At 40.0% G+C, this 21,513-nt stretch overlaps 1 protein-coding gene across 3 annotated transcripts in view; it reads right to left on the reverse strand.

Annotated features, from left to right (window-relative positions):
* TRPC5 (transient receptor potential cation channel subfamily C member 5) overlaps positions 1–20,539 on the reverse strand; it is a 330,706-nt gene extending 310,167 nt beyond the window's left edge. The window contains exons 1-2 of one of the 3 annotated variants that reach the window (XM_055121759.1): positions 20,377–20,539; positions 19,468–19,610 (exon numbers count right to left, since the gene is read on the reverse strand). The gene's annotated coding sequence lies outside the window, so the exon portion shown is untranslated. Of the gene's footprint in view, positions 1–19,467; positions 19,711–20,354 lie in introns of those variants that run through there. The other 2 variants (XM_055121760.1, XM_004606294.2) reach the window with 2 other exon arrangements.
* Positions 20,540–21,513: the final 974 nt, after the last annotated feature.

A 21,513-nucleotide genomic window follows, 5' to 3' on the forward strand; every position in this document is an offset into this window, starting at 1 on the left:
CTCATTCAACAGCCAAGCAACCAAATTTTTCCAGATCTTATAGTTTCTGGATCCAGTGACTGCATAGAAACTGCTCAACACATCTAAATTTCATAGTACCATCAGTCCTGTAGGATCAGAGCAAATCTGATGAAAAAAGTGCTTAGAAAACCTGCAAGCCCAATGATCCTAAGCAATAACATGGAGGTCTCAACTATCATTAAACAGCACAGTAGATCCTCAGATAATGGCTTTAGTTACATTATTGTAAGATATAACAAATATCACAAACTGACCCTTATGGATTAAAACTTTGATAATTCCATTTGACTTTTTGTTGTGACTATTAATTTGAAGTAAATTATAATTGCATCACGAAGATAAAATACCAGGGGCAAAGCTATCAAAATAAGTAAAAGAATGATACAATGAAAACTATTAGACATCACAAAGAAATAGAAAAGGAGATAACAGAATTGAAAGATAGTCCAAGTTAATGCATTAGAAGTATACATATTACTCAAAGGGCCATCTTACCTAAGCAGTCTACAAATTCAATTTTTTTCAGAATAACAATGGCATTCTTGAAAGAAATAGAAAAAATAATTATTTTTATGGAATTACAATATATCCAAACAATTATCTAAAGTTCTAAAGAAAAATATCAAATAAATTGGAGGCATAATGTCCCTTAATTTTAATGCAGATTAAAATTGCAATAATAAAATATTATGGAAATAGGACAAAATAAGAACACAGATCAGTGATATAGAATAGAGAGCAAAGAAATAAGATTTTAGGTATAAGACATCTAATCCATGATAAAGGAGAGTCAGCACTATAATGGAAAAGGGCTCCATTTTCTTTTTTAAAAAAATTTTTATCAATATTTATTTTTGATAATTTTGTTGATATTTATTATTATGCCAATACAAATTAATATTTTTATTATTTTTTAAATTTTTAATTAGTGAATCACCGTGAGGGTACAGTTACAGATTTATACATTTTTGTGCTCATGTTTACCCCATACAAAGTTCGAGAACCCATCCCTTCACCAGTGCCCATTCTCCACCACCAGTAAACCCAGCGTCCCTCCCACCCTCCCCAGTCCAAACTGCCACCATGGCAGGGTATTCCCTTTCATTCTCTCTCTCTGATTAGGTGTTGTGGTTTGCAATAAAGGTGTTGAGCGGCCATTGCGTTCAGTCTCTAGTCTACATTCGGCACGCGTCACCCCTCCCCCGCATGACCTCCGACCACATTTTACTTGGTGTTCCCTTCTCTAAGTTGCCCAGAATGAGAGATCAGCCTCTAAGCCATGGAGTCAACCTCATAGTACTTATTTCTACTATTCTTGGGTGTTAGACTCCTAGTCTATTATTCTAAATTCCACAGATGAGTGCAATCTTTCTATGTCTGTTTCTCTCTTTCTGACTCATTTCACTTAGCATGATACTTTCCATGCTGATCCACTTATATGCAAACTTCATGACCTCAGTTTTTCTAAAAGCTGCATAGTATTCCATTGTATAGATGTACCAAAGTTTCTTCAACCAGTCATCTGTTCTAGGGCACTCGGGTTTTTTCCAGATTCTGGCTATTGTAAACAGCATGGGGAAAACTGGATCGCCACATATAAAGCAAAAGGCAAACAAGAAAGCAAGTAAAAAAACAAACTAGATCACTATTAACTTGATAAAATTAGCCAAAAAATGTATTAAATACTTGGATATTAGACACCAACCTAAAAATGCATTAGGAAACACAGGTAGTACAATTCCTGGAGCTCAATATCACAGTCATACTTGAGATTCAAATTCAAGGACAATGAAAACACAATCAAGAATAAACAAATGGTACTAAATAACATTAAAATGCTTTTCAAAGCAAAAACTACTACAAAACAGAAAAGTATGCTTACAACCCAGAGACGATTTTTGTACAATATGATCTGATAAGAAGTTAAGATCCAAATATATAACACCTCACAATTTAGTAGCAATAAATCAATCACCTAATAAAAAATTGGCTTAAATCTTGAATAGACACTTCTCTAGAGAAAATATATATATGGACCATACACATCAATAAATGTTTAACATCTTTTTTATTAGAAAACTGATTATCAAAACCACAGTGAGACTTCATTTTACCCTTATGAAAATGTCCTATGTTAAAAAGATTGGAAACAGTAAGTATTGCTGAGGACATAGAGAAAACAGAACTTTGGTACAAGTTGGTGAGAATATAAAATGGAAATTAGTATAAAGATTTCCTTTAAAATGGAAATTCCATATAATCCAGTAATACCACTTCTAAGCATTTTATGGAAATAATATGAAAATACTAATTATAAAAGTATATTTGTATCTTTTATTTGTGATAATATTTTCACAATAGCAGAAGCACGGGATCAACTTTAATGCACATTAACGGGTGAGTAGATAAAGAAATTGTGGTATTCACTGGAATATTGGTCTGCCATTCCAAAGGATAAAGTTGTGTCTTTGGGACAAAATGGTTGGTTCTTGCAGTGACTAAGCTAAGTGAAATATGCAAGGAAAAATAGGAATTATCAGATGGCTTTATTCATATGTAGAATATGAATATATAAAACAAACTGTCACAAAACTAATTCTTAGTCTTGGTGAAAATTATGGTGGGTACTGGAGGGAGAGAGAAATGAAAGGTGGAGAAAAGGGTGGGGGAGTCTTTCTGGTGGTGGAATAGTTACTACATCTTTGGATGTAGGATTGTTTGTGTTTCACTCATTAGAAATATGAAGCCAATTTTTAAAAAATTCCATAATATTGTAAATCAATGGTAAAAAGTATTAGTTCCATCATATACTAATTATATCAGTCTATAAAATTTGCCTAATGTCTCTATGTTTTGTTTTCCTAATGTATAAAATGGTAATTACTATAGTCTTTTCCTTAAAACCCTTAATCAAGAGTATACGAGTTACTATTTGTTAAACACTAAGTATATCCATTTTTACATTAAAATTAGCTAAACGAAATGCACTGTACAGCACAAAACGAACTTAAATTGTTTATTTGAGGAATAATTTAACTTACCTGGCTTCTTTTTTATCAATTCTTATTTTATTTCATTGTAATGACCTTCCCCGTTGCTCTCATTTTTAGGTCAATGTTTATTTCAGAAGAGAAAAGAGGAAAGAAACATAAGGGATGCCTCTTCAGGATGCAATGAATAGTTAAGCATCCTGCGACTTAAACACTGGAGCCTCAACCTTGATCATAGTCAGTCACCTCTGTGTGGCTACGTCTAAATCATGTGACCATGACACGTGGACCCTAGATACATATCAGTTTTATTACCATTTTTTCTGTTTCTTCCCTCAGTAGGTTGACTCTGCCCCTCCTTTCATGATTTCTCACAGAGTAAAGTGAAGTACGACCCTTGGATCTAAAGATACATTCTTTGCAAGAATCTTGAAAACCTCCAGTCATGGTCCTTGGTGCTTGCTACTCCTCCTTCATTGCCTCACTTTTACTACCTTTTTTGCTTTTTGTTATGTTTTATTTTATGGGTCACAGCTGGTAGTGCTCAGAACTTATTTCTGAATCTGCAGCTATCACTCCTGCTAGGACTTAGGATATCACCTGGGGTTCTGGGGATTGAACTCAAGTTGACCATGTGCAAGGGAAGTGCCCTACATCTATACTATTGCTCTGGTTCCTCACCTCATCTAATTTTGAATCAGAACTTTTGAGAACTACTGCAAGCCTTGGTAGAAGCAGATGAACTCTTCTCTTTAGCTAGAGATGAAGAGATAGAGAATGAGAGATAATGGTATATGATGCTTCATTTAATAGTAGAGAGTCTGGGAGGAACACTAGGTAATTATAATCTAGTAATTGGATGTCAAGATCACTACATCCTTCAGTTTCATCTGAGAAGTTAACTAGACAACTTTAGTGCTCATATTTCTAGTAATTCCCTACCTATATCTGGAAAAAAGTTTACAAGCATGTTCATAAACATATTTTCTTTTCACTCTTAAAATAATCTTGTGAGATGGAGTATATTATCATTTTATTTAACAGGTAAAAATAACCCAGAAGCTTAGAGGCCAGAGTGATATGGGTAGGGCATCAGACCTGGGTTTGGCACCATATATGTTTCCCCTAGACCCACCCAGAGTTATCCCTGTGTGCAGAGTCAAAAGGTAAGTCCTCCAAACAAACAAAACATCTGAAGCTGAGTGGGTTTTTTTTTTGGGGGGGATGGACTTTGGGCCACACCTAGTAGTGCTCAGGACTTATTTCTGGCTTTGCACTCAGGAATCACCTCTGGCAGAGTTAGAGGACCATATAAAGTGCCAGAGATCTAACCCAGGTTGGTTTGCAAGGCAGGTGTCTTACCCACTGTATATCTCTGCACTCCAACCCTTAGAAGAGATTTTAAAAGTTGATCATAATATAGGAACTTTGACCTTTTCATTCCAAGCTCATCTTCTTTTTAAATTTCAGGGAAATCTTTGAAGTTCATTTGTAACTCCATCCTCAGAAAAAGTGTACACATGGAATGCTTTAATGGTTTATCCTGTGGGCAGGCATTATATGTAGGTTCTAGGGAGTTAATTTCTTGAACAACGACTGAAAGTTAAAGTACTAAAATATTACTAGTGAGAATTTGAGAATTCGGACAACAAGGTTGGGTGGTATGGACAAAGGAAAGTCTTTTGCATGTGAAGATAACCTTGTTATCTTGTTGTCTTGGTTTTCAAATACTATTCAGTTGCTTCAGGGAATATGAGGTTCATTCTCTGACAGCTGCCTAAAATGGGTTCAATCAACGTGGCTGCTTTTCTGGCTGGTGAGCAGCAGGGAAACACATACACTAGCAAAACTTCCACTGTTGGGACCAGATGGGACCCTCTATTCTAGGTAGAAGACCAAATGCTCTCAGAAAATATAAGTAGGAGCATTCCTGGATTAGGAGTAGAGGATACTGAATTTTCATCTCAGGTTTTATTTTCCTTCATTGAATATATATATGAATGTATATGAATATTTTATTCATATACATATATATATATACCCTTTCCTCCCAGGTCATTTTTACTGTGTGCAAAATGAAGTGGATTTTTTCATATTAAAAAGTTAACCCTTAGGTGCCAAAGAGATAGTATAGGAGTTAAATATCCAGCACTGGACCATAGCGATACTACAGCTGGTAGGGAGCTTGCCTTGCACATCATCAACCAGGGTTTGATCCTCAGTATATCCTGTGGTCCCCAGAGTCCTGCAAAGAATGATACCTAAATGCAGAGCCAGGAGTAAGCCCTGAACACAGCCTGGTGTGGCCCAGACAAAATAAAAAGTCTCCAGTACTGCATATATCCTCCATTCCAAGCACCGCCAGAAGGCAAGTATGAGTACAGTGCCAGGAGTAATTCTTGAGAACCCCTGCTTGTAGGCCAACCCTCACCCCCAGGTTAACCCCAAGCACTTAGAAAGTATGGTATATTTTTCACTCCTGGGAATATATCCTGGAGAGGCAAAAAGGTATAGTAGAAATGACATTTGCATTTCTATGTTCATTCCAGCACTGTTTACAATAGCCACAATCTGGAAAAAACCGGAGTGCCCAAATACAGATGACTGGTTAAAGAAACTTTGGTACATCTACATAATGGAATACTATGCAGCTGTTAAAAAAGATGAAGTCATGAAATTTGCATATAAGTGGATCAACATGGAAAGTGTCACGTTGAGTGAAATGATTCAGAAAGAAAGAGACAGACATAGAAAGATTGCACTCATATGTAGAATATAAAGTAGCAGAGAGGTACAAGCTAGCAATGATGCAACTTCTGGCAAAAATTCCTCTGGATTTAGTTACTAAAATACTAAAATACAGAAATCCAAAACCTCACGGCCACTATTGTGGTCACACAACCTCATATCACTTCATTCTCAGCAATGGAAAAGAAAATTATCAAATGCTTCCTTTCCAGCAGGTCTGACTTTGGGGGAGGGGAACTCCAAACAATAATAGTGAGTTCTTTGTTGAAATATTGAATGTAACCAAAGTAAAGAGAAAGTAAAGTCAAATTTATCAGCTACACAGGCGGGGTGGAGGGCTGGGGGTGGGGGGTAGGGGGGAGGTTTACTGTGGTTCTTGGTGGTGAAATATGATGAAGGGATGGGTGTTCAAGCATTGTGTAACTGAGACTTAAGCCTGACAGCTTTGTAACTTTCCATGTGGTGATTCAATTAAAAAAAGTATGCTATAATTTTATATACAATATCTTACTTACATAGCATGTCTGATAGTAACTGAGGATAAGAAAACAATCAGTGTGATTATTCAACTTATCAAAGATCTGATGATCAGTAACTTGCAGTCAGGATTCAGGTCAATTTTGGTGAAAGTCATGTATGAATGTTTTATAAGTTAAATGGTCATTTATTATATATTAAAATGGCAAATAATATGATATGTTAAAATAGCAATGATGATGATGAGAGAGGGGAGGAAAAAGGAGAGGAAAAGAATTAATGAATTATGTATATTTAATACAACCCTATAAGCGCAGTACTATTATTTTTCTCAGTTCATATATGCCAAACTGATTTAGCTTACAATGAGTGAGTGTTTTACTTAAGTTTACACTCCATGAACTAGAGCTAGTACCCAAACCTAGGAATTGTGATTCCTAGGGAGTGCTCATGACACTTTAGTAGTCTGCTTAAATGCTAGCTGAAGAAATACCTTACAGTGCTGTCTAAATGCAAATGGCCTTCTGCATGATTTTATCAGTGTTAACTTATGGGTCTAGTACTCTCTAAATAGAATGCACACTTGTCTGGGTCCCAGAATAAAAATTCAAGGCAAATTAGCTAAATATTTACAAGAAATCCACTTTCACTAGTAGGAGACTCAAACTCACTGAAGATAGTTTGTAAAGGATCTTCTGTGGGGGTATGGTGCCGCCAGCAGGTCAACCTGTACCTGTGGGGTGAGTGCATCAGCAGCCTGATGGTGCGTTCAAGCTTCCTGGTACTCCCAAATTGCTTCTGTGCCTATGGCCAGACCCCAACAACTTGGAACCAAGTATTCCAAAAATTAAAGGGCCAAATGTTAGGTATGTTGGAGCCATATCCACAAATCACCTTTGGCTCTGCTATGCAAGCTTATTTATTGGCCTTATTTCAGAGACCCATAGTTAAATCTCGAAAGAGGTCCAAAGCCAAAGTTAATCTCAGACTTGCACATAGCTGAACAGACTGGGGTAAATAGGAGAAGGCGAGGTAATTTGGAGTGGTCGGGTTGGCCTGTTGGCCCGCTCAAGCAGAGCCCCTAGCAGCTGTTGCTTCCACAATCAAAAATCTCTGCCACATCTCCGGCAGACTCCACCATCTCTGGATGGACTTCACCAAGATACAATTGGCTGAGAATTCTGGTATGCGGGTTTTGTGACAGAAATCTCCAGGCTTTCTCAGTGTTGGGGTGGGCTACCTCCACCAACTTCCCAATGCACATGGAAGCACCGGCAGTCACCTCCATGAACAACTCCAGTGCCACCCTGTAAGCTCTACTGCCAGCCTTGCTTCAGAGACCCTTAAATACATCTCGAAAGAGATCAAAAGCTGCAGAAAAGCTCGAATCCATGCATGTCTTAACAGACTGGGGTAAACTGGAGGGGGGCCAGTGCCCACCCAAGCAGAGCCCCTGGCAGCCTCTTGTTTCCAACAATCCAAATCACTGCCATACCCCCAGCCTAACCCCACCATCTCAGGATGGACCTCACCAAGATATAGTCTGCTGAAAAATTTTTAATATGGATCTTAGCGCATCAACAGCCCTGGCCCAGAGACGCAGCAGCAAGTCCTGGAAGACACCACAGTGCCGGAGATCTCTCTGGGACCCATACTGGGCCAATTTTACCAGGTCACCCCAGATGAAGCAGGTTCAGTATCCCGCCTACTCCAGGAGGAATCCCGGTGACCAAGACCTTCCACAAGTAAGGCCCAGGTATGCAGGTTCCAAGACTGTATCTCTAGGCTGCATGGTGGTAGAGGATTTGGGCTCTCCCTCCCCAGGTCCCCACCCACCCTGCAGACTGGCTGTCGCCCACAATTTGCCTCCAGGTACCATCTTAGCACACCAATAGCCCTGACCCAAGGACACAGCAGCAAATCCTGGAAGACATCACAGCACCGGAGATCTCTCCAGGCCCTATACCAGGCCAATTTCACTGGGGCACCCCAGATGGAGCAAGTGCAGTCTCCTCCCCTACTCCAGATGGAATCCCAGTGACCCAGAGCTTCCACAAGGAAGTTCCTGCCCTCCTGGTATGTGGTTTTCAGGACTCAATTTCCAGGATGCATGGCGGCAGAAGACCTTGGCTGACCTTCCCCAGGTCTCCACCCTCCTAATAGACTGGTTGTCACTCCTATAATTTGCCTCCAGTTGCCATTTTAGCGCAACAGCAGCCCTGGCCCAGAGACTCCCAATTGAATCCCAAAATGGATTAGTGCCATACAGAGATGTCTCTGGAAGCCAACCATTTACAATCTAGAAATTTACATTTACAATCGTTGCCATGCGAGCTCTCATGATATTTGAAATGAGCAATGGAAAATAAATTATCTAGCGTCTGCCCCTGGCAAGTAGGCTTCAATGGTGGTGGGAAATTTTGAGCAAAACACAATGCCCAAAATTACAGAGAGAGTATTGGGGAAATTGTCTGCCATCGAAACAGGGTGAGGACTGGAATGTGGGTGGTGGAAAATGTGCACTGTTGGAGGGATGGGTGTTCCAACATATTATGGCTGAATCTCAAACATCAAAGCTTTATAACTCTATCTCACAATTAAAAAAAAGTAATGTGGAGTTCATGCCCAATTCAATCAGTTTAATCTATGGCTGTACAAATAGCAGTACTCCTTCATTATTATAAAAAAGAATCTTCTGAAATTTCTATAAGTGTCATCTGAATTGTCTGTCTCCAGATGTATTATTGGGGACCTATTTGAGAGCATGGTTTCTTTCATTTTATTCTTATTACCTTGATCCATAGACAAAATGAAGCTTTTCTTGAATCTCCTCAGGCAGCTAGGAAGAGACAGTATCTACTCTGTCTTTAAAGTTCCCAGCTAGGAGACCAGAACTGAAACACAGTATTTATATCTATGCCAACATGCCATAACACTTATGTCCTGCTAAATACAATTAATAACTATTTTATTTTTGGACTCATGGAGTCCTGATAGGTACTCACACCACATCTAGCTCTAGCCCCATCCCTCAATAGTGTCATTCTTTCTCCATAAAAGTCACAGTTTGTGTTCCTCTTCAGTGTGCCATCTGTTATCATGCTGCAGAGAAATAAATCCAGAAATGTCTGGGGAGGCTGTGTCATTATTCAATGTGGTATAATGAAATCACACCAGGAAGAATAAAGATGAAGAAGCTGCAATGACTGCCCCAAGGACAAGCTATTAAGGTATCAAGTGTTTGCTAGGGGTGGCATCACATTTTCTAAGTCTTCCATCATATATGCAAATTCCCAACTCAACACTTCATTTCATATATTTCTTCTCCTAGGCTTTTTGTACACATCTAAAGAAAATCTCATGGATTTTGGTGTCAACAAGGTGTCACCACGTTTTGATTTTTGAAGTTTCGTCAAGGACAAAATTCAATTTAAAATTTTATGGATTGCCATTTCTCCGCGCCCGCACCCCCAGAATGACTGACGAAGAGGATGGAGCTGCTTGGGACACCGGCAGCCCACCAGCAACCTGCAGTATGTGACTTGAGAGTTTCCGCCAGGTCCCCCGAGCGGGGACCTGGCGTTTCTCTTTTTTTTTCTTTAATCTATCTCTCTTCCCCTCAACTTCTGGGCACAGCACAGCATCTACCCCACTTCTGAGCACAAAATGGAGAGACGCACCCAAGTGCGCGGCGCGGCTGGCGGGGGATCGAGGGCGGGGAAGTACCGGTCTCCGCCCACATCGGACACTTAAAGAGAGTGCAGCCACGTGGGCTTTCCCATTTCTCCGCGCCCGCACCCCCAGAATGACTGACGAAGAGGATGGAGCTGCTTGGGACACCGGCAGCCCACCAGCAACCTGCAGTATGTGACTTGAGAGTTTCCGCCAGGTCCCCCGTGCGGAAATCTCTCTCTCTCTCCTTCAACTTTTTCCCTGGACTTTAGACAGAAACCCAAAACTGCGCGACCTAATGTCATCTTAGTATCAGCAGTATGTAATGGTTCCTTCTTAATGGGTCGGACTTTTGTGGGTGATCCTAACAAGAATAGTAAGTATTTTGTTGAAATATTGAAGGCAATCAAAATGGTAGCCATCTCTCTAGACTGAACTAAGCTATATCCCCACGCCGGCTGAGAAGAAATATCCTTCTTTCTCGGGAAGAAACGTGGCGTGGTGTCAAACATAGTGTGATGTCCATTAAGCAAACAGACCTGGTGGCGTGGGAATGGGAAATAAGGGGAAAAATTAGGTACATGGACCAGCGGGACGCTGGTGGTATCTCGAGCCGGAGCCGATATCAGCGCAAGAGCTCTGGTTCCAGAAACGGCTTGCAGACACTCTACTAGACTATCAACTAAGCCAGAGCCCCACGCCAGCTGATGACGGGAAATAACCATCCTCTTCGGGTTTTTTCCCTTTGTCAGACAGCGTGGCGATTACTAAACAGGCGTGAACTCGGTGGCGCGGGGCAAGGGGGAAAAAGAAAAGTTATGTAACAAACAGCAGGACTTAATATCTCTATATTCTTAGCAATGGAGAACTATCAAATGCCTCATTGGCAATAGGACTGTCTTTTTCTATTTGGGGGGAAACCCCAGCAACGGTAGTGAGTTGTGTGTTGAAACATGGAATGTAATCGAGATAAGCGCAAATGAAGTGAAACTTATCACGTACAAGGGTGGGGACTAGGGAGGTAGGAGGGGGCGGCAGATATACTGGGGTGTTGGGGGTGGAAGATGGGCACTGGTGAAGGGAGGGGTGTTTGAATATTGTATAACTGACATAATCCTGAGAACTTTGTAACCCTCCATTTGGTGATTCAATAAAAAAAAAATTATGGATTAATTTTATTTTGGAATTTCCATGATCATGGAGCCATCATGTTTATATAAATGCTTCTTTATAAAAGAAAAGCGTGTTTCCTACCTTATAGAGCAAAGAGTTTTATAAATATTAAACTCCTTTACTCTACATCAAGTATTGTGCTATATTCAGCTTTATTTATTTTTATGTATTCCTACCTGCTTGAGCAAATTGATGAACAATGGGATGACAGTGACAGTGAGAGTGACACACTTCTAAAGCTGATATCTACACATTTGTGATTTGTCTTTCACTTCATCAAAATATTACATGTCTTTTATCTTAGATGTTCAGTTGTAGTCACTCAGTTCTCCTCCTTACAATTTTTAAGTGTGCATGAGTTCTTACATCAGAAATAAAAATTAGGAAGTCTTATAAAATAATGGATGCTAGCAGACCAATTTATCTGCTCAAGTACAGTCAGAAATCAACTACATATCACAGAAAACAATTTCATTAGCTCACAACTTAATTCGCCTGAGAGACAAATGTATTCATGCCTCTAAAGGGAATGGTACAATGGTCCAGCCTTAGTTCAAAAACCACAGAACTTTGGCGTATATATTAAGCAGAATTTTGGCTTAAGTAGGGCTTTTGAATGGTCAAGGAGGATATAGGGCAGCATGTAGACTTCCTTCTCAATTCTTTCACATGGGAATGCTGATTGATCACAATTTTCTATTTCCTCCCTGCCATTACCCTACCCCCTAATTCACACAGCTATAGACACATTGATTTCAATGCTAAAGTCATAGCACCACCTTTAGGAAAACAAAAGAAGCTAAACCAGTTTCGTATATAGGAAAATTCTGCAAGAAACCTTTCTAAAGATGAGATGGAATTCTTCAAAAGAAATTACAAATCTAAATAGTAAGCTTTGAGACAAAGAATAGGAGGAGATAGAAAAGAATTAAAGGCATCCATCAAAACTTGACTTAATGTTAATTTCCGCTAAAAATAGAGAAGTAGATACACGATGTGAGGTAGAACTACCAGAACACACCGATCTCTTTACCAGAAATTAACAATATTCACTTAAAAAAAGATGCTGGATCTGAAGAGCACATTGAATGGGATTCATTATAACATGGAAAGCATGATCAGTAGACTCACTCCTACAAGGTAAAGAACACCAGGTCTCAAAGAAAATCACAGTGATGACTCAAATGGAAGAGAAAAGAGAGGCAAGATTTTCCAAAGTAAAGGACAAAGTAAAGGAAATATCAAAGTTCGTTAAAAGGGTATATATTAGAGTAATCATAGAAGGCATAGGGGACGAGAAGGAATCAGAGACCATATTTAAAGAAATAAGAGAGATCTAGAACTTCTTGAATTTAAGAAAAGATGTAACTGTAGATGTCCAGGAAGCTGAGATGACATTCAAATAATGGAATCAAAGATGATCTGCACAAAGACATTTTATTTCCTTTGGTTTTGGGCCCACACCTGGCTGTGTTCAGTAATTACTTTTGGCTCTGTGTTCATGGATCTCTCCTGGTATGCCTCAGGGTACCATATGGGGTGCAGGGGATTGAACCTGGGTTGGCCGTCTCCAAGACAAATGCGTTACCTGCTGAACTCTCTCCAGCTCACAGACATTTTATTTTTAAATTATCAAAAGTTATTGATAAAGAAAAATATAGCAGGATGCCAGGAAAAGGAAAAAAATCAATGTCACTTCTATATGAACATCATCAGATTTCTCAACAGAAATCCTACAGGCTAGAGGAATATGGAGTGACATATTTTTATTACTACAGAAAAAAAACCTCTAGAAATACCCCGAAAATGATCATTTAAATATGAAGGAGATGTAAAGGATTTTTAGTCAAACAAAATGTAATAGAGTTTATAACCACAAGATCTGAACTTTAAGAAATGTTAAGAGGAGTTTTTATATTAGAGAAAAGAACCAAAAGAGCACAGAACCTGGTTCAAGGAGAGAAATATTAATACAGTAGCAGGACCATAACCAACTGTTTTATAAGACAACAGCAAAATATATAGAAAAAGGAAGAAAATGGCAGAATCTGCATAATTAAATGATGATGAGTCAATACCTGAAAAAAGATTTGTTGATAGTACATTTGATACAACCCTTACTGTAAACAGAAAGCAAAATTCTGTAGAATAGGCTATTAGAAGAAACAGCAAAGAAATGGAGAGAATCGCCAAGGAAACCTATCCACATGAAAAGGCAGACAGAAACAGATTGGGGTAAATTTCAGCAGACATATAAAGCAAGCAGAAAATAAAAGATGGCAGAAAGTAACCATAGACTTAAAAAAATCACTTTACATGTAAGCATTCTCAAGTCACTAGTTGAACAATACTGTGATTGAATGGATTGAAAAAGAAATTTACAAGAGATATAAAAAACAGAAATATCCAAGAGATATAAAAACCCTCAATGAAATCTTGGCATACTGAATTCAACAAAGCATCATTCTTTGTTACCAGGGATGTAAGATTCAACAAATAAGAATAATCGTTTAATGTAATTAAGATTCAACAAATACAAACCAATTTCAATTAATGCATCAATAGATAGAAAGAGAACTCAGATGATCATACTAATAAATGTTTAAAATTATTTTACATGATTTAAAATTCTTTTCTTAAGAAAAACCAGTAAACGTATAGGAAACAAAGGAAATGTACCTCAAAATATTAAGGAACATGCATGGCATACTCATAGGTAACATCATACTCAAAGGTGAAAAGGTGAGAGTTTTTACCTTCAGGTATAGGACTTGGCAATGATGTCAACTTTCAAAGCTACTTTTCTACATAGATTTGGAAGCCCTAGTCCAATGTGACTCACATCCATTTACAATAAATGTTAGTTGCCCCATGGAATGTCTTTCTAGTTTTCTGGAAAACTGAATTTGTCAACTTTGTCAACATCTTGTCAATTTGTCAATATCTTCTGTGTATTAATTTTTCGCAGCATAATGTATTAAAGTATCCCATTTAATCTTCAAAATAACACTGTGTCATGGCATAGTTGTTAGTCCCTTTTTACAGATGAGGACTCTCAGACCCAAAGGTAAAAAATCTTATATAATTTATATGGCTAGTAATTTATAGGTAGGATTAGCATTTGAACTCAGGTCTGTATAAGTCCCCAAACCCATGTTTCTCTGTTAAACAGAAAAACCCAATCCTTAGTTGAACCTCTTTGACTCAACTGTCTTGTAAGTACTTCATGATTTTGCACTGGATAATGTCAGTAATAAACCTGGGGAAAATTTTTATTTCTTTTATTTCATTATATTTATTTATTTATTTCATTTTATTTCATTTAAGCTATACGGATTGTCCCTATGTGCCTAATAGATTAGGTAATTTTCTATTTTCAAGTGAATTTCAGATGTTTTGGGATAAAATCTAGTCCAGTGCCTCTCAAAAATTCACTGGTATCTTCTTTAAAAATCAGATTCTAATAAAGGGAGCATAAGTTTCCATGAGCGTGTGATACTACCGGTCTGAGGGCCACACTTAGAATAGCAAGTCTATAGTCCATTGTATCCTAACTTCTCTTTCCTTAACCTTGTGATGTCTGAACTGGATTACGGAAGTTCTTTATATTATCCTCTGGACTGTAGTAGACATGTTTGCATCAGTCTGTATTCTAAGACCTTAGAAGAGATTAAAGTGTGATTAATTTACATTAAAAGACGGAGGCAAAAAAACCCTTCTCTCCAAGCCTCCCTTTTTCTTATACTCTACTATAAAAATAATTGACTCTGTTTCCTTTAATTTTTCAGGAAGTGTATAAATGTACATGCATGTGAATCCGTGCCACTTATAGGTGTTGAATCCAAAACTGAATAAATAAAACCAGATCCATAGTAACTGGATTATACCAGTTTTCATTCTTCAAAACTAACAGGGTATAGCAGGGACTCAATTTTCTAGACACTCAGCTTTTGGTGATGTGAGTCAATCAGCTATATATGCCCAAAGATCTAAATCTTTGTCATGTTTTATTCTGATCTCTACTTAAATTTACTAGTTTGTAGACATATGCAATTTTTTAGTTAACATGATATAACTGTGTGTGTACTTGTGTGAGGGAGATGAATGAGAAAGCAAATAAAGATATAGCAAATATACATAATAATGAATTGACTAATGATATAGGTATACTCTCAGAAAAACTGATAAGTAATTTATCACTGTGTAAAAAATTATCTAGTTTAAAAACTTAAATGGTATGGAATACGACACTAGACTATATGTTTTAGCATATTCAAAAGTCAAAAAATTCAAAAGTCCCCTTTGAATTGAAGAATAATTACACAAATCATGAATAAATATTCACCATAAATAAATATGTAATGCAAATAGAGAATTTTGATCATGGTAAGTTTAATTTTAGTTTGTTCCTGGAAAGATCTCCAGAGAACTTGAAAATTTTTGTGCAATACTAGCTATCAGTCCTGGGTTCTGGTTTGGTTCTGTGACTAGATGATTATACTATTTAGCCTAGTAAGTTCTATGCTCTCAGCTTCTATTTCTATGTAGTTTAAATGAAAGGTGTGAGTCCTGCCTAAATATCCCTACTTATTTCCCATTATGATCTCCTTCTTTGAATTTGTTGAGGTCACCCATTTCCCCCCCTTAAAATTAAAAACTTGAATTTAATCACTGGCTGTAGGTGCATTTTCCCTGACTCTGAGAACTCCAAATTTTGCTTACCCCTCTAGCTTTTTATTATTTTTTCAAAAATTATTTGTTCTTGCTAAGTTGAACATAAAGTTTACATTTATTCATGAGCCCACAGCTGAGTCGTTAAGGAATCATTCTTTGAGAACAATATGAGTGTGCTGATCTCAACTAGAGAAAGGATGAGAAAGACCCATCAGCAGAAAGAAACATGTAAAGTTTTAGTAAGGATGACAATCTGTGAACCTCAGTTTCTAAACTTTGAGCTTGGTTAGTCTCAGTTCAGTCATATTCTAGAATTGATTAGCTCTAACTTCTGCTTAGAAAGGCATCATTTCTCTTTGCAGTCTACAAACTGTCATACCCCTCCCCTCAAACCTGGAAAACAACCAGCCCAGAAACACTTATCCTTTACAGTCTCTATAAGCTGACAGGCTTGTTTTACATGATTTTTAAATTGATAATTTATGGTTTAAAGTACTGTGAATGGTAGTTTCTCATGCACAAAATTCCAACACCATACCCATTGCAAGTGTATCCACTATCCTCAATGACCCAAATGGCACTTCCTTTTAATACTACCCACCCAGTCCATTGTGTGGATCAGTTCTTGGGTTAACAGGAGGCTTCTGAATGGCTTAGTATACTTAGGTGAAAGTAAGGATCTTTGGCAAAAGAAAAGCAGAAAGAAAATATTTTTGTCCCTCTCCTGTTATGATGGAATCATGGCAAAAGACATACTAGAATATTTGGAAGCAGGCAGGAGAGAAGTATCATGGGACAGCTGACTTCTGAAATATCAATTTGATGATAAGGTACCGGACTTCTAGATGAAAATTTAGTATGCTAAGGAGTTCAATTAAATGGCAAAAGTGAAAATTGTTCACCAGTGTTCCCCATTATCTAAGGAATTCTACCACTATTTCCTTGGTGTATATAATGGAAACATCATTGGCAAGTTTGGGGTACTTCAATTTGAATCTATTTTCTGGACTAATTACCTGCCTAGCTCAAGCAAAAAGAAAGCAAATACTATGTGGCTTTCTTCCAAAAACAAGTTTAGACTTTCTATTCCCTTTTACTTCTTCCTTATGATATATATTTTCTGCTCTGGATTACTCTGAGCACTGTAGTGATGTGTGCCATTCTAGTTTCAGGTTTCAATTTTGGGAAGTATGAAATCATACAACTCTAGCTCTTAGAGTCACTTAAGACACCATGTATTTTCTGGCCCAGGTCTTTACATTGGGGTGTACGCTGAAGCCAGGTGTCAATGCAGCTGTGTCGATGAAGCTGGAGACTGTATTTGTTCTGTATCCTCGGACTGCCTTTCTTCCTATCTCCTGAGGTACTGTGGATTAAGAGCCATCATAATACCCAAAATACATAATCAAAACAGAGAGAAGACGTAATATACCTTATTAATATCCTTGTTGACACTTGGAATCGGTTCAAGTAGGAAATTGTCAGCTCTCCTCTGCCTGCAACCTGATCTTTGCAATTGACAGGAAAGTGTAATTTTAACCTATCTGGGAAAATATTTGTTTATGACTGTCTTTAAAAAGGCAATAATATCAGCCCCTTTTTAGTTACAACTTGACTAATTCTTGTTCTGTTTTCTCAACAGAAAGCATTAGGACAAATTGCTTGATGCAACAATTAACAGTTCTACTTAATGCTGAGTCTATTTTTCTCATTTGTTGAGTTGGAAGGAGGTAATTCATTGTATTCTAGTAACATAGTAAGAAATTGCAAGTTTCACAAGGGAGGCTGGGCACCCTAGAAGCACAAATTCACTCTACTCTGCAACCGTAACACAGAGCCCAGTTTGTATGTAGTATGAGGTTTATTTGAGTCTTTGCAACAATTCTCATCTTTTCTCTTTCTCTTTTTCTTTCTCTTTATCCTTCTCTCCTTCACTCTTTTCCTATTTCTCTTTTTCTCTCTCTCTTTCTTCTTCTTCTTTCTTTCTGTCTCTTTCTCCTTTTTTTCTCTCTCACAGTCTTTCTCTGTGCCCATTTTAATTTCTTTCTACCTCTCTATGTGTTAAAACTGTATGAAATCACCATCTTCTAGCAACCAAACATCTTTCAATTAATATTTCCTATTTATTTCAACCGTGCAAACAGAGTTACAGAAGTTCCTCCTAATCCTCTGCAATACTTTTATCCCAGGTTAAACATTTGTTTTGAAACCAACTGGTACTACATAATTGCATCCCCATTTCTTTATATTTAAAATATGGTTTTAGGGGCTGGAGCAATAGCACAGCGGGTAGGGCGCTTGCCTTGCACGCGGCCGACCCAGGCTGACCCAGGTTCGAATCCCAGCATCCCATATGGTCCCCTGAGCACCGCCAGGGGTAATTCCTGAGTGTAGAACCAGGAGTAACCCCTGTGCATTGCTGGGTGTGACCCAAAAAGCAAAAAAAAAAAAAAAAAAAATATGGTTTTAAGCACTGGACAAAAAGTGCCATTAGACAACATTTGTATTTCAGAGTCTACAAGGATTGAGTATGTGGCTCAGTAGGAGAGTATCCACCTTTCATGTGTGAGACCTTGAATTTCATCCCAGCATTGAAGAAGAAAAAGAAGGTAAAAGGAGTCTGTCAGAAAGAATGATAAGATTTTCTGTAGAATACATTTTTTCAGACCAACAATAGACAGCTATTGACTCTAACATATAATCTTGACATATTTGCTAAATGTCATAGAGTAAATATGTGACAACAGAAATGTGGGTGCCATGTCAGTACAGCAATCATTTCTAATTTAAAGTAAGGATGGGCATGCACAATCTCTAAGGGGGTATCTTTGTCTCTCTTACTTGTGTAATAAACTCTCAGAAAGTTCATGCCAGTTTCCCAGATCTAAGCTGTTTTTATAAGGGAGTGATAACCTTGTTAGCCACGAGACTATCACTGTGTTTCTGACTATAGTCAGAGGAGTTTAGGTTTGCAATGGTAAAAAGCCATTTTTTCTTATCTTTTTTCTTTAGAGATCATGAATTAAGATCAGGCTCTACCAACATAATTCAGTATCTGTGTTTATGTGTGTGTGGGAAGGGGCATAGGGGGAAGCATAGAATTATGAATTTTCTTAAGCCCAATGTGTCCAGAAGGCAGGTCTCCACTTTGGAGCAGAGTTCTGACTATTGTCGCCCATTTGCATTTCCTATTTTTTTGGTGGAAGCCAGGTAAATAGATCTGATCATTTCTCAAGTTTGAAGAATATAAAATAGGAAAAAAAAAGATGAGTGAAGTATCTAATCTCAGAATCCTCATGAGTCTTTCCCTGGATCCATACATCTTAAAGTATCTATTATTCTCATACCCACAACAGCAGCCCATTTTCAGCCTTGGGAGCTTTTTCTTTGGAATATAATACCTATCCAGAGATTAAGTAAATCATTTTCTAGGGGTACAGGAAAGCTCTGGTTTAGAACATTCTAAGAGGAAAGATTGCTTTTAATCATCACCAAGTGCCACCTTGTCTAAACACCCGAATAGCTTGCTCTTATTTCTCCCTCTGTGTCCAAAAGCAATCTGTTGCTGGCTTTCCTCAGCTCCCCACCACCCCGCAGAGAGCAGCCCAGAGCCTTTTTGTCTCAGCACCTTCAACCCCTTCATTCAAAGGGCTCCTAGCCCCTTGGCAGAGCATGTCCGCAGAGCATGACACCGGGCCGCCTGTGGACTTACCCTGGTTCGAGTGGTCTTTTTGGTTCCGTGTCGTCTGGTGTCCCTGAAGGAAGATTTGTGGTGCTGCCGCTGCACTGGACTCGTCTCCTGCTGCGGGCGCGCCAACAGCAGCCGCCTGGGACGGCCCAGGGCCTTGAGGCTGCCTGGCCAGTGAGCCGTTCAGCACAAGGAAAGGGGCGGGGTACAAAGAGGGGTGCAAGTGCTGGTTCTTATCTTGATCTTTTCCTTCCAGTTATCTACAAACTTCCCAGTGACTGCCTGGCCCTCCTCACCTTTCACTTGAACCAGCCGTCCCCTCCCCCAACACAGCCACACCGTCCCCCTAACGCTCCCCCCCCCCCCCCGCAACTCTTTGCTCCGTGGGAGTCCCTATTTTCTTCTCACTCCTTTCTCCCGGCTTCCAGACCCGACCTGAGCCCCTTCTCATGCATAAACTCCATTCACACAGCCAGGCACAGGATAAGAGCAAGGGACAAATTGGACACTGGGAAACTGCCTGGGGTAGCTGACTGTGGAGCGTGAAGGAGAGAGGGAGAAGACAGGGAGAGGGGGAAGAGAAGGGGAAACAGGGGGCGGAGGGAGGTAGGGAAGAAGAGAAGAAAAACCGCATTCACTCTCTCTCTCTCTCTCTCTCTCACACACACACACACACACACACACACACACTCACTCACTCACTCACTCACTCAAGCTCCAGCTGTTAGGTAGCAGCTGGTGGGAGCCACTGCCACCCTTACCACCCCTCCAGATCTTAAGAGATTAGAGGCTTCTGTCCCCTTCTACTGCCGCTTCTGGAAAATGACATAACAGCAAAGGGGGAAAGACAAGCAAAGGGGTGGGGAGGGGTAATCAAAAAGGCAAGCTCCCTTCCTCCTCCCACCCCTCACCCTCGTTCCAAAAATGTCCAACCCTGAGCTCTTCCTTTTGCCTTCTGCTTCTGGCTTCCCTCTGCTCCTCTTCTTTCTCCCTCCCTTTGGTTGGCTGTGAGCAGCGGAGAACCCGTCGCAGATGTGATGTGTGGTGGTGGTGGTGCTTGTGTGTGTCCGCGCGCGCGGGTGCGCGCGCGCATGAGAGTGTGTGTGTGTGTGTGTGTGTGTGTGTGTGTGTGTGAGTGTTGTGTGTGTAAGAGAGAGAGAGAAAGAGAGGGAGAGAGAGAGAGGGAGGGAGAGAAGGGGTGAGAGTGGGGAGACAGAGAGAGAGAGAAAGAGAGAGAGAGGGAGGGAGGGAGGGAGAGGGAAGAGAGAGGGATAGAGAGAGAAGGGGCGGGGAGTGTGACTGGGGGTGGCGTACAGACTGCCAAGGTTGGCGACTGCACCTCTCACCTCCCCCAGTTGGGGGCCCAAGCCTCACACTCTCCTGGCTCTCAGCAGGGGCGGGCGGGGCGGGACGCTGGAGGCGGGGAGCTGGAGGGAAAGAGGGAGGACGGGGCAGCCTGCAGGGGCAGCAGCTCCTGCCTTATCTGCAGTTTGGTGGCCAGGGGTGGAAGGAAGCCGCAGCCGCAACCCCAAGTCAGCCCCTGCTGCCCCGTCCCACCGTCTCATCTCTCCCCCCTCGGTACGGAATTTTCTGTTTGGTTTGTTTGTTCTTCCCTGGCTTCTTGGGTTGTGATAGAGAATTGGGGGCGGAGGTTGGGCGCGGGTGCGCGTTGAGGGGACGAGCGCTTTGGGGCAGTTGGCTTTGCAGAATCTCTTCTTATCCCTTGATCTGAGTGGCCCCGGCTTTGAACAGTGACCACTGTCCACCCCTTTCAGCCCGGGATCTGGGTCGTTGGTGGCAGGATTGCTCTGTAGCCGTGGTCCATCCTGAGTGAAAGAGATTGAAGTCTGTGTGAGCTCGGACTGGCGGCGGGGGACAGTGGCATGGCAGAGTGACCTGGGATTGTCCAGGGGCAGCTTCCAGGCGTTACTGGTTGGCTTTAACCTAGAGCAGGCATCTCCTCTAGGTAGCACAGCCCAGTTCTTCCATCTGTACCTTTCTCACCCCAAACCAAGCCGAGATTGTAAGATCAGAGTTAAGTTGCTTAGTGGTAGGTGGCAGTATACGCTC

Source organism: Sorex araneus, chromosome X (genome assembly GCF_027595985.1).
Source record: "Sorex araneus isolate mSorAra2 chromosome X, mSorAra2.pri, whole genome shotgun sequence".
In the NCBI taxonomy this organism is placed as follows: domain Eukaryota; kingdom Metazoa; phylum Chordata; class Mammalia; order Eulipotyphla; family Soricidae; genus Sorex; species Sorex araneus.